The sequence below is a fragment of the Bos taurus genome, chromosome 24 (assembly GCF_002263795.3).
Source record: "Bos taurus isolate L1 Dominette 01449 registration number 42190680 breed Hereford chromosome 24, ARS-UCD2.0, whole genome shotgun sequence".
In the NCBI taxonomy this organism is placed as follows: Eukaryota; Metazoa; Chordata; class Mammalia; order Artiodactyla; family Bovidae; genus Bos; species Bos taurus.
Window position 1 is genome coordinate 28,485,400 of NC_037351.1, and position 13,257 is coordinate 28,498,656.

The 13,257-nt window shown below is 41.5% G+C and overlaps 1 non-coding gene across 1 annotated transcript; it reads left to right on the forward strand.

The window, feature by feature from the left end:
• Positions 1–583: 583 nt before the first annotated feature.
• On the forward strand, positions 584–747 carry LOC112444220 (U1 spliceosomal RNA). Its single transcript, XR_003032479.1, has one exon. It is a non-coding gene; the product is annotated as a U1 spliceosomal RNA (small nuclear RNA).
• The last annotated feature ends 12,510 nt before the right edge of the window (positions 748–13,257 follow it).

Sequence of the window (13,257 nt, forward strand, 5' to 3'; positions counted from 1 at the left end):
TCCTCTGCCTTTGAACATGACCATCTGGAGAGATTCCCGGCCTCACTTATGTGAGTTTTTTGAGCCTTCTTCTACCATTTTCGGCAGCAGTTCTGGCATTTTTATTGCATTTAGAAAGGGCCAATGCTCTCTTCAAAATTTCAAGAGTTAGAGCAGCGTCATGTCAGCTCCACGGCCTTTGCAGGTAATTAAATCTTCTAGTATGGGAGAATGCTTTGTATCAACAAACTCTTCTTTATCTGGCCTTCAGTAATGGTTCTCTTGTTTCAGTACTCTCATAATCCAGTCTGAGAGATACCATCAGATCCCTGCCCGGGGGTTTTGGCTAGGACTTTCAGCTGTTTATTTCCTCCCTTTTCAGGCTCAGCACCACTTCTCTCTAGCCAGTTCATTCTATGACTTCACTCTAGTGACCTAAAGGAGAGAGGAAGGGTTATATTCTAAAGGTCGGGGTGGGAATCTGTCCCATTTTGTGAAGCAGAGGCTTTTCATCATCTTCAATCAAGTAGAAATAGGAGGCATGAACCACTACTATAAGCACAGATGGTTCACAAAAAGCTTGAATTATCATGTTTTCCAGTATATACTTACCTGGCAGGGGAGGTACGATGATCAAGAAGGTGGTTCTCCCAGGGAGAGGCTTAGTCATTGCACTGCAGGTGTGTTGACCTCTGGGATTTCCGCAAAAGTGGGAAACTTGATGGCATAACTTCTGGTAGTGGGGGACTGCATTCAAGTTCTTTTTATTTTTTTTTTTAAGGGCTTCCCTGATAGCTCAGTTGGTAAAGAATCCACCTGCAATATAGGAGACCCCAGTTTGATTCTTTAGTTGGGAAGATCCGCTAAAGAAGGGATAGGCTACCCACTCCAGTAGTCTTGGGCTTCCCTGGTGGCTCAGCTTGTAAAGAATCCGCCTGCAGTGCTGGAGACCTGGGTTTGATCCCTGGGTTGGGAAGATCTCCTAGAGAAGGGAAAGGTTACCCACTCCAGTATTCTGGCCTGGAGAATTCCATGGACTGTACAGGCCATGGGGTGCAGAGTCGGACATGATTGAGCAACTTTAACTTTCACTTTCCAGTATATCAGTCCAGACTTTATTGTTGTTCAGCTGCTAAATTGTAACTGACTCTCTGTGACCCCATGGATTGTAGCACGCCAGGCTCCTCTTTCCTCCACTATCTCCCAGAGTTTGCTCAAATTCATGTTCATCATCTTTTCTCTTTGGTGACTGAGACATCAGTTACTGGAGCCATGTCCCCTGCTAAGTCTGTCTGCTGAGGAGAGAATGGACGCCCCAGAGAGAGGAGCAGAGAAGAAAGAGGAAAAGTAGACTTTACACATTTCCCTCTCTGGATTTATTTGTCTCTAACACCAACATGGAACTCTTTTCTAAGTGGGTCATACATTGTACTTTTTCTATTACTCTGATTCAAGTTGGATGTGTGTCCCTTGCAGCAAACATATTCAACCTGGACATATATTTAAAGTAAACCCATTTCAAGCAGTGGGACAGTTCCAGACCATATTCTTGAATATTTAAGAAGAATGTCCTTGAAAGGTCGGCTAAGTCATTCCTTTGCCTTCAAGCAGAATGACACAAACTATCCAAGAACGCATGTGGATTTTTAATAAATGCCATCTGTTGGTGACATATGCCTGTGGGATTTGTATGTATAAATTATAATATGAGACACTCAAAAAAAAAAAAAGACAACTATACATTTCTCTTTCTCTGCAAAGTGATGAGTCATGTTAAACAGTGCCTACTTTGTTTCTCTTTCTGAAAGGGCATCACCAATTACTTTAGGGAATGATGTAAAACAACGCTGAAAGTATCTTAATGAGACAATGTCAAAATTCCTGCTTTTTAAAAATATATTCAACTATCAAAAAATTTTCAGTTTTACAAAGTTTGTCAAATTTACAAAGTTTGTCAAATTTACAAACTTTGTCAAAGTTTGTCAAATTTTCAGTTTGACAAAGACTTGTTTTCTGCCATTATCAGTGCCTTATGGAAGAAGAAACAAAAGTTTACGAAAAACACTGTCTTCCCAGAACAGTATGACCTCATTTCTGACATTATCAAAGATGCTTCCAGAAAACACTTCACACGCCAGAGCAATGTTGACGTTTTTTCCATGAGAGCCAGGATCAGTGATCAATGCTCAACAAATAAGAAAGGATTTTCTAAAAGGTAAAGAGAAAGGTTTGTTTAAGATCTCAAAAGAGAACCACCAATAACAGAGGGAAAAGGATGAAATCACATCAAACTATAACACGTGAAGTAATTTACTATTCCATTGTTGGTAATACCACAGGAAATTGTAAGTGTCTTAACCATATTTCAAATTAGACTGAGTCTATCTTAAGGATTGCATATCCAGACACAAATAAATACCTATTTCAGGCTTCATTCTGCGAGGAGGGCATATATGGAGACTAGTCATTCCACAAGTTGAAACAGACCAAGAAATCAGTGGAATCAGCCCCGTTCAAATCCTTTCTATAATGCACGATGTTGCCTGAGAGAGAGCTCTTTGGGATTTTATACATTTAAAAAAAAAAAAAGAGGGGAGGGGTTAAATGAAACTTAATGTCCTCTTTCTGTATAATACATAATTTATGTAGCAAATTTTAAAATACGTCTGTTTCAAATTAAGTGTAGGCTTGTATATGTATAGTTGTCTGTTTGCATATTGTGTATGTTTGTCTCCCTGAGACTGTCTCACTATTTTCAAAAAATATCACAGTGGGAAGAGTGTTATAGACTATTTTTCTCAGAATTCTCCAGATCAGAAAGGCACTGTGGCACTTCAGCTGTAACAGACACAAGCCACTGAAATGACTTAGTAAAAATAAAATGTGATATCCAAATCAAATAAGAAAACTCATTTCTTTGTGCCATTTACATCTTTCTATATAATAAAAGGAATCATATTTTCTTCACTTGTCTTAATTCAATAAGCAATTGCCTCCTACTTCTGGTCAAAAGTGAAGCCAAGTTATTTCACAGTCAATAGTTCTAAGAAATAACATTTTACATTTTCTTTTTCTATAAAATATATGTCATTTGTTAAAAAATTAAATAAAAATGATATTTTGTATACTTCAAATTTTCCGCTATTACATGTACTACATTATGATGCGAACAATTTATGAGGAATTTTAATTTAAATGTACCTTTACCTATATTTTCCAAAGTGAATTTCATAGAATTCTAGTCACAGGAAATACTTTGCAGAGTTTTCATGAAAAACACGTTTGGAAAATGCTCTTATGTTCTTACCCCCCGCCCCACTGGTTGAATGTTACTAGCAAACAAAACAGCCTGAAATAAAACACTAGAGTCTAGCTCATGTGATCTTAAAAGGTAGGATGATGTATATCTTGCTTTCAGGAAAATGGTACCCACTAGTGTATTAGATTCTAAATATCTGGACCTCCTTCTCCTTAACTCAGAAGATGCAGCTGACTTCAATGAACAGGGTGCCATGAGCCTCTGTCACCCCCAGGAGCTTAACTGCACTTTCCACCAAGATGCAGATGTTTCATGGTCTTAGTACATCCAGTGCTCCACTATAAGCTTGACAGATATTGAAATCCCTAAGATCTGCACTCTCATGCACACATTTATATAACTCCATATAATCCAAGATTCCCCAAATTTATGTTACCATAGAGCACTCTAAGTAAATAAGCATTAATCGCTCAGTTGTGTCCAACTCTTGTGACCCCCATGGACGGAAGCCTGCCAGGCACCTCTGTCCATGGAGTTCTCCAGGCAAGAATACTGTAATGGGTAGCCATTCCCTTTTCTAGGGGATCTTCCTGACCCAGGGATCAAACCCAGGTCTCCCACATTGCAGGCAGATTTTTTACTGTCTGAATCACTAAGAGAAATACCATAGACTACCTTGAGGGAAACACCATTTCTATTAACTTTTATTTATTTTCTTTAATATATTGTTTTGGCCATGCCACAGAGCATGTGAAATCTTAGTTCCCCAAATGGGGACTGAACCCATGCTCCCTATACTGGAAGCACAGAGTCCTAACCACTGGTTCACTGGGGAACTCCCTCTATTGACTTAACTTTGAAATGGACAAGTCTGCTATTCATAGAAATAAACTGCATGGAAAAGTGATAAAACAAACAAACAACCAGAAAGACCCTTCACTTTACATAAATGATTGTGTGAACACTCCGTCCTCCCTGGAGAAACCCTTGGCCAAGGATGCCTGGGGACGTGACCCTCCTCATCTTGCAGTTCCCCCTCACACCTGTGGCCCACACTGCTCCCCATGCCCCACCATGGTTACTTCTGTGTATCAGCCCTAGTATGCCAATTGCAAAGAAGTCTCAAACTTGAAATTTCTCATTGCCCTGAATTCAGTCTGTCTTGGACCTACGTACCTGTGCTCAGTCACTCAGTTATGTCCAACTCTTTGAAACCCCATGGACTGTCGCCCATCAGGCTCCTCTGTCTATGGAAATCTGCCAGGCAAGAATACTGGAGTGGGTTGTCATTTCCTACTCCAGGGGATCTTCCCGGCCAGGGATCGAACCCGCCTCTCTTGCGGCCTCCTGCGCTGGCAGATGGAAACTTTACCACTGCACCACCTGGGAAGTCCCATCTTGGAGGTACATTTTCATTAATTGAACTTAATACCAATAAGAGGAGAACAAAAAGGAATCAGAGAGAACACAGGCTGTGTTTTAGGCAAGACGTTCAGTGTAGGATCTGCCCTGATGAAAGAGGCAGCTTTTATGTACTCAGAGATCTTTGTGATTGAGAAGACAAAAATGTAAGTTGAATTTTCTTCTTGTTCCAAACAGACCTTATATGCACATTTTATATTTTTCTTAGCATTTTTCTAAAGCATTTCCTGGCTCTGTCTGGACCTGCTGATAGTCTTCTCAGATATCACAGGTGTATGCCACACTCGTACCTTCATCCCATGTTCTTCTAACTAACATTCAAATACAAAGTTTTCAAATACCTGATCATCTGAGAGCAAACTAGACAGCCAAAAGACCTCATCAAATACTGCACCTTTGCCTTCTCATCAACTCGTTTGTGACAACATCCCTCTCCTGATTACTTCTAACTGGATCATTTCATCTTCACTAACTTCTGCAATTTTGAATGCTCACCCATCAAACTTTTTTCTTAAACCTTTGGTTTTTCAGCAATGCAAAATCCACATAAGTGAGAAAATAAATACTACTAAAGAAGTAAAATCATCATCATAGTCTCAAAAGACATTATTAAAGGAGAAATGTCCCATAACAGAACCCAGAAGCTTCAAAGTTAATTTCCAGGTTCTACATTACTTCACTCCTTTATATTTTCATAAGTTCTTCCAACAGATAGAACAATAAAGAGAGATAAAGCCATGAGTCAATAAATAATGATACAAAAGAATTACTTCACTATGCTCTAACAGGTAAATAAATTATATCTTGGAAGTGGTTTGATTTGATTGGCTCAGATCTTCAGTGCTTTGCTAAAAAAAAAAACAAAAACACAGAATATTTTAGGTTCAAGACTTCTAAGGGATCAAGAGACTATGGACAGTTTCCTAATCAGAAGCAACATACATAATCCAAGCCAGTCGGCTCATGACTGTCTGGTCAGCTGGTTGCCTGGACAAGAGAATCCTCACAAAAGAAAAACAAAACAGCTATAATAAACATCTCACTGAGGAAATGTCATTTTCATACATATTTGCAGAGATTTTATTCATTCAAATTAGATGCTTCCAAAATGTTTCTGTTGATTCAAACCCAATGGAATTTGTACATGCAAATTCCTTCTCCTAGTTAAGTCATTTACGCTTCTTTCTTTGAAAAAGGTTAAATGCAGCTTCCTTCAAGAACATACTCATGACCTTCTCTCTACCTTCAGGAAGAGTTAAGGGCGTCTTCTTCTTGGGGAGCTGTCACTGACTTGCCCATGTTTCCCACCCAACTATGGAATATGAATGTTTACCTACCCAGTGGCTCAGCGGTAAAGAATTTGCCTGTAATGCAAGAGATGTGGGTTCGATCCATGGGTTGGGAAGATCCCCTGGAGGAGGGCATGGAAACACTCCAGTATTCTTTCATGGAGAATCCCAAGGACAGAGGAGCCTGGTGGGCTACAGTCTACAGGTTGCAAAGCATAGGACACGACTGAAGCAACTGAGCACATGTACTCTACACATAATTTTTGAAATGCCATTTAAAAATAGCATCCTCATGAACCCAATGACATACATAACTATTTGTATTTTGTCCCCAGAAGACAGTGCTTTCCTGAATGGCAGAACTAGGGATTTCCCTCTATGTTTTCATTTCATAAGAAGTTTTCTCCACAGAATTGAGACAAAGATCTTTACACTGAGATTCAAAATCAACAAAAGAAGGAAAAGAATATATCTTTTTAGTTTGTAAAATCATATCAACCAACTCTGAGTCTTCATATACATATCTGGTGGTCTGAAAATTAGCCCTATTAATGGAGAAGGAAATGGCAACCCACTCCAGTGTTCTTGCCTGGAGAATCCCAGGGATGGGGGAGCCTGATGGGCTGCCATCTATGGGGTCACATAGAGTCGGACATGACTGAAGCGACTTAGCAGCAGCAGTAGCAATAGTCCGTTATGGGAGAAGGCTCCAAAATCACCGCAGATGGTGACTGCAGCCATGAAATTAAAAGACGCTTACTCCTTGGAAGGAAAGTTATGACCAACCTAGACAGCATATTAAAAAGCAGAGACATTACTTTGCCAACAAAGGTCCATCTCGTCAAGGCTATGATTTTTCCAGTAGTCATGTATGGTTGTGAGAATTGAACTATAAAGAAAGCTGAGTACCAAAGAATTGATGCTTTTGAACTGTGGTGTTGAAGAAGACTCTTGAGAGTCCCTTGAACAGCAAGGAGATCCAACCAGTACATCCTAAACGAGATCAGTCCTGAGTGTTGATTTGAAGGATGATGTTGAAGCTGAAACTCTAATACTTTGGCCACCTGATGCAAAGATCTGGCTCATTTGAAAAGACCCTGATGCTGGGAAAGATTGAGGGTGGAAGGAAAAGGAGATGACAGAGGATGAGATGGTTGAATGGCATCACTGACTCAATGGAGATGAGTTTGAGTAGACTCCAGGAGTTGGTGATGGACAGGGAGGCCTGGCATGCTGTGGTCCATGGGGTCGCAAAGAGTCTGACATAAGTGAGCGACTGAACTGAACTGATGGGAGAAGGCATTTCTCCAGTTCTCTAAGATCATGCAAGAAGAGTCCCAGGGGTTTTAGACAGACCAAAACAGTCAGGTATGTCCTGCTTTCCAATCTACTTAGGACACAGTTGATACCATCTGAGCTTACAGAGAAGCCCTCTGTTCCCCTGCTAAGCCTGGACACAGAAAACCTTTATGAACAGTCTCGAGGTCTCAATGGTTTAATGTTCAGGCCATCAGCATCCCTGTGTCAAAAATCATAAGCTCTTTGTACTCTTAGAATGCTGTATGAGAGCCCATTCCAGGTACCCCACATGCGTGCATGCAGGCATGCTAAGTCCCTTTAGTTGTGTCCGACTCTTTGCAACCCTGTGGACTGTAACTGCCAGGTTCCTCTTTCCATGGGATTCTCCAGGCAAGAACACTGGAGTGGGTTCCCATGTCCTCCTCCAGGGGATCTTCCTGACGCAGGGATCAAACCCTCATCTCTTACATCTCCTACATTGGCAGGCGGGTTCTTTACCACTAGTGCCACCTGGGAAATCCATAGGTACCCCACATGTCCTCCTAATTGTCCACCTAGCATCTAGGGTTTCTTTTTGTTTGCTTGTTCATTTTTGTTTTTTTGGCCACAGTGTGCAGCATGTAGGATCTCTATTCCCTGACCAGGTGTCAGAACTATACTCCCTGCAGTGGTAGCACAGAATCCTAACCACTGGACCACTAGGGGCCTTCTGATATGGCACTAGTGGTAAAGAACTCGCCTACCAATGCAGGAGACTTGAGAGACACAGGTTTGATCCCAGTGTCAGGAAGATTCCCTGGAGAAGGAAATGGCAACACACTCCAGTATTCTTGACTGGAGAATCCCATGGACAGTCAGACCTAGCAGGCTACAGCCCAAAGAGTCGGACACAACTGAAGTGACTTTAGCATGATGCATGGACTGCCAGGGAAGTCTCTCACCTCAGTTCAGTTCAGTTGCTCAGTCCTGTCTGACTCTTTGTGACCCCATGGACTGCAGCATGCCAGGCTTCCCTGTCCATCACCAACTCCCAGAGCTAGCACAAACTCATGTCCATCAAGTCAGTGATGCCATCCAACCATCTAGTCCTCAGGTGTCCCCTTCTCCTCCCACCTTCAGTCTTTCCCAGCATCAAGGTCTTTTCCAGTGAGTCAGTTCTTTGCATCAGGTGGCCAAAGTATAGGAGTTTAAGCTTCAGCATCAGTTCTTCCAATGAATATTCAGACTGATTTCCTTTAGGATAGACTGGTTGGATCTCCTTGCAGAAAAAAAGGACTCTCAAGAATCTTGTCCAACACCACAGTTTAAAAGCATCAATTCTTTGGCACTCAGCTTTCTTTATAGTCCAACTCTCACATCCATACACGGCTACTGGAAAAACATAGCTTTGACTAGACGGACCTTTGTTGGCACAGTAATGTCTGCTTCTTAATATGCTGTCTAGGTGGGTCAGGGCTTCCTTTGTGGCTCAGTTGGTAAAGAATCTGCCTGTAATGAGGGAGACCTGAGTTCGATCCCTGGGTTGGGAAAATCCCCTGGAGAAGGGAAAAGCTACCCACTGCAGTATTCTGGCCTAGAGAACTCCATGGACTATATAGTCCATGGGATCGTGAAGAGTTGGACACAACTGAGCTACTTTCACTTTAGGTTGGTCACAGCTTTTCTTCCAAGGAGCAAGCATCTTTTAATTTCATGGCTGCAGTCAGCATCTGCAGTGATTTTGGAGCCCCCAAAAATAAGGTCTCACTGTTTACATTGTTTCCCATCTATTTGCCATGAAGTGATTGGACCAAATGCCATGATTTTAATTTTCTGAATGTTGAGTTTTAAGCCAATTTTTTCACTCTCCTCTTTCACTTTCATCAAGGGGATCTTTATTTCTTCTTCACTTTCTGCCATAAAGGTGGTGTCAACTGCATCTGAGGTTATTGATATTCCTCCCAGCAATCTTGATTCCAGTTTGTGCTTCATCCAGCCCAGCATTTCACATAATGTACTCTGCATATAAGTTAAATAAGCAGGGTGACAGTATGCAGCCTTGACATATTCCTTTCGCAATTTGGAACCAGTCTGTTGTTCCATATCCAGTTCTAACTGTTGCTTCTTGACCTGCATACAGATTTCTCAGGAGGCAGGTCAGGTGGTCTAGTAGCCATCTCTTTAAGAATTTTCCACAGTTTGTTGTTATCCACACAGTAAGGCTTTGGCGTAGTCAATAAAGCAGATGTTTTTCTGGAAATCTCTTGCTTTTTCAATGATCCAATGGATGTTGGCAATTTGATCTCTGGTTCCTCTGCGTTTTCTAAAACCAGCTTGAATATCTGGAAGTTCACGGTTCATGTGCTGTTGAAGCCTGTCTTGGAGAATTTTGAGCATTACTTTGCTAGCGTGTGAGATGAGTATAATTGTGCAATAGATTGAACATTCTTTGGCATTGCCTTTTTTTTGGATTGGAATGAAAAACTGACCTTTTCCAGTCCTGTGGCCACTGCTGAGTTTTCCAAATTTGCTGGCATATTGAGTGCAGCACTTTCATAGCATCATCTTTTAGGATTTGAAATAACACAACTGGAATTCCATCACCTCCACTAGCTTTTGTAACTCTTGTAAGTCTCCACTAGGTTTTGTAAGTCTTCTAATTCCTGTGATTCGAGTTCCAGATTTACCCCCAAAACCCTTCTCACTGTAGCTTGGCTTCCTCTGTAGTTCTGCTGACGAGGATAAAATGTGACAGGCATGCCTGAGTGCTGATTCCAACCTGCATGACAGTTCATTTTCTTATGGTGAAGTAATAAGTTGGCATTCCGGTTCTGTAATAAGTTGGCATTTCACTAGGGAAGTCTCTCCCTTCCCTCTTTTTCCCTTCAGCCTAGATCTCCCTTGTCTCTCCTCAAGGTGAACTTTCCCCTGGGGAGAGGAAGTAGCGTAAGGACAGTTTACCTGATACAACGCTGGCTGCTCTTTCCCGATGTGTAAGTGGCAGAGGAGAGGTTAACCACAAATAGTTTCTTTTTATTTTCTATTAGCTCACTTGTTAAGCATCCTTCAGAGGAAACGACTAGTCAGTCATGTCAGCAAAAACAAAAACAAGGGCTCACTGAGGCAAGCGCTGGAAGCACTAATTCAAAAACACACCGGAGAAGAGGCAACCTTAGCTGAGCGTCTTCAGGTGTTGTAGTTCCTCTGCGGCGCTGACACATTTGTGAAGAGTCACCGTGTTAGGTCAGCATTCAAAGACTTCTATTTCCTGTGAATGAATTCCAGATTTACCCCCAAAACCTTTCTCACTGTAGCCTGGGTTTCTCTGTAGTTCTGCTGATGAGGATAAAATGTGACAGGCATGCCTGAGTGCTGATTCCAGCTGCATGACCGTTGTTTTCTTACAGTGGAGTAATAAGTTGGCATTCCAGTTTTGTAAATTAGTCTCAGGAGCTTTGATAATGTGCACCTTCAGCTAGAGAAATGGATTCCCTATGTACGGCTGACAATACGTGGGAGGTGGAAGACCAGATCGGGGTCATGCTACCACAGAACCCTTGGGAGACCACTGGGAAGCTGTCCCCACAGGCTCTCCCAGAGTCCTCAGAGGTTCTTGCTTCATCTCTTTTTCAGTCTGAACCTATACAGGAGCTCTGTACCTTGAATTGTTGAATGATTAACCCTTTTCCACCCTGGTGGCTCAGCAGTAAAGAATCTACCTGCAATGCAGGAGAAACAGGAGATATGGGTTCAATCCCTGGGTCACAAAGTTCCCCTGGAGAAGGAAATGGCAACCCACTTCAGCATCCTCGCCTTGAAAATCCCATGGACAGAGGAACCTTGTTGCTGTTATTAAGTCACTTCAGTCATATTCAACTCCTTGCAACCCCATGGATTGTAGCTCACCAGGCTCCTCTGTCCAAGGGATTTCCTAGGCAAGAATACTGGAGTGGGTTGCCATTCCCTTCTCCAGGAGAACTTCTCAACCCAGGGGTCAAACCAGCACCTCCTGCAGTGGGAGGCAGGTCCTTTACCACTGAGCCACCTGGGAAGCCCACAGAGGAATCTGGCAGGCAAGTTTGTGGGGTCCCAAAAGAGTCGGATACAACTAAACAACAACAACAGCACTGTTTAGGTTACAAAACAAGTCCCCAAGCATTATCTTATTTTTTTTAAAAGCCTACATTTGTTCAACTGCAGTTCAATGCAAGATCTCTGCAATTATCTCTGAAATTTTATTTTTTTTAATATTTATTTATTTATTTGGTTGTGCTGGGTCTTAATTGTAGCACATGGTATCTTAGACCTTTGTTGTGGCCTGCAGGCTCTAGTTCCCTGATCAGGGATCAAACCTTGGGCCCCCTGCATTGGAAGTGCAGAGTCTTAGCTATTGGCCCACCAAGGAACTTTCAAGCATTATCCTTTTTGATTCTTGACAATATTAAGGGGGCATATGAAAGTTTATATATCCATTTTATAGATGAAACAACTGTGCCATAATGTTTTGTTGATTTGTGGTCACAATGCAAGCAATCAACCAAGCCACCACACACTCAAAAATGTGACTGCAGATATTTTTAACCTGGACATATCACTAATGCCTTGTTACCAAAAAGGTGCCACTCAAAACACATGTAAATAAATAGTAATACAATAACTAACAGTTATGCAGCTTTTACTAAGTGAAAGGTACTGGGCTAGGCAATTTACATACATTAATCTGTCCAGTCCTTATGAAGTTAGTAGGAATTATTATTCTCAATGGACAAGTGATAGAAAATAGACAAGTGAGAAAATAGAGAAATTATGCAGGTTGTTCAAGGTCATATGGTTAGGAAGTAGGAAAGCCAGAAATTAAACCTGAACACCCAAAGCCTATGGTTTTACCCTATGTTATACTAGAAATCTATGAAAACCCTTGCCTGGCTAGACACCATAAATCTTGAATTCTTCTTCCAGCTTGACTTGTCATGTGCAAAAGGCGTCTTTTCCACTTGGTTTAGTAGCCAAGTTTGAGATTTGGTTTCTATGCTCACAACTCATCATGCTTGTGCTAGGAAATCTGTCACTTGCTCCAACTCCACCACATGTGCCAATTTATACTTTCTAAGATAAGGACAATCCCAAGAATTGACACCTAAACTCCCAATTCTAGATTTCCTTATTCTGATGCAAACTGCTTCTGAGAAATCCCAGTTATGACAGACAACATGAGATGAAATTTTATGCTATTGAAAGACAATTCTATCAGAATACCAAGCACTGAATAATGCCCCACCTTCACATTTCTCAGATTTCAGATCTACTTATTAGATGTCATGCTGTATTTCAACTGAAATAGGTATCTCGTGTAATGGAAACTTTTGTGATATATTTTAGAATATTCTCTCCCTCAGGCCACCCACCACAATCATCCACATTACTCTTTCATTCAATAAGTATTTATTATTTAAATTTATTTATAGATATTTATATTTATTGAACCACTAATTCAATAAATATTTATTGAACCACAAGTTTAGCTGATTCCTTTGAGAAACAAGGGAAAGGCATAGTCATTGTTGTTAATTGTGGGGCTTCCCTGGTGGCTCAGCAGCAAAGAATTCACCTGCAGTGTAGGAGATATAGGAGACATGGGTTTGATCTCTGGGTTGGGAAGTTCCCCTAGGGAAGGGCATGGGAACCCACTCCAGTATTCTTGCCTGGAAAATTCCATGGACAAAGGAGCTTGGTGGGGTACAGTCTGTGGGGTCATGAAGAGTTGGACACAACTAAGCAATGGAGCACATTATTAACTGCAGAAGGTTAAGGGAATGGCAACCCACTCCGATATTCTTGCCTGGAGAAAATCCCATGGACAGAGGAGCCTGGAGGGCTACAATCCATGGGATCACAAGAGTCAAACACGACTTAGCAACTAAACACCCATGAATTTAAAAACTATAGACGTTTAGAGGAGGGATTGCGCTGTGTAAAGAAAGCTGCATTTAAGTTAGAGTACCAAGGAAAGACGCTATTCCAGGTTAAGCA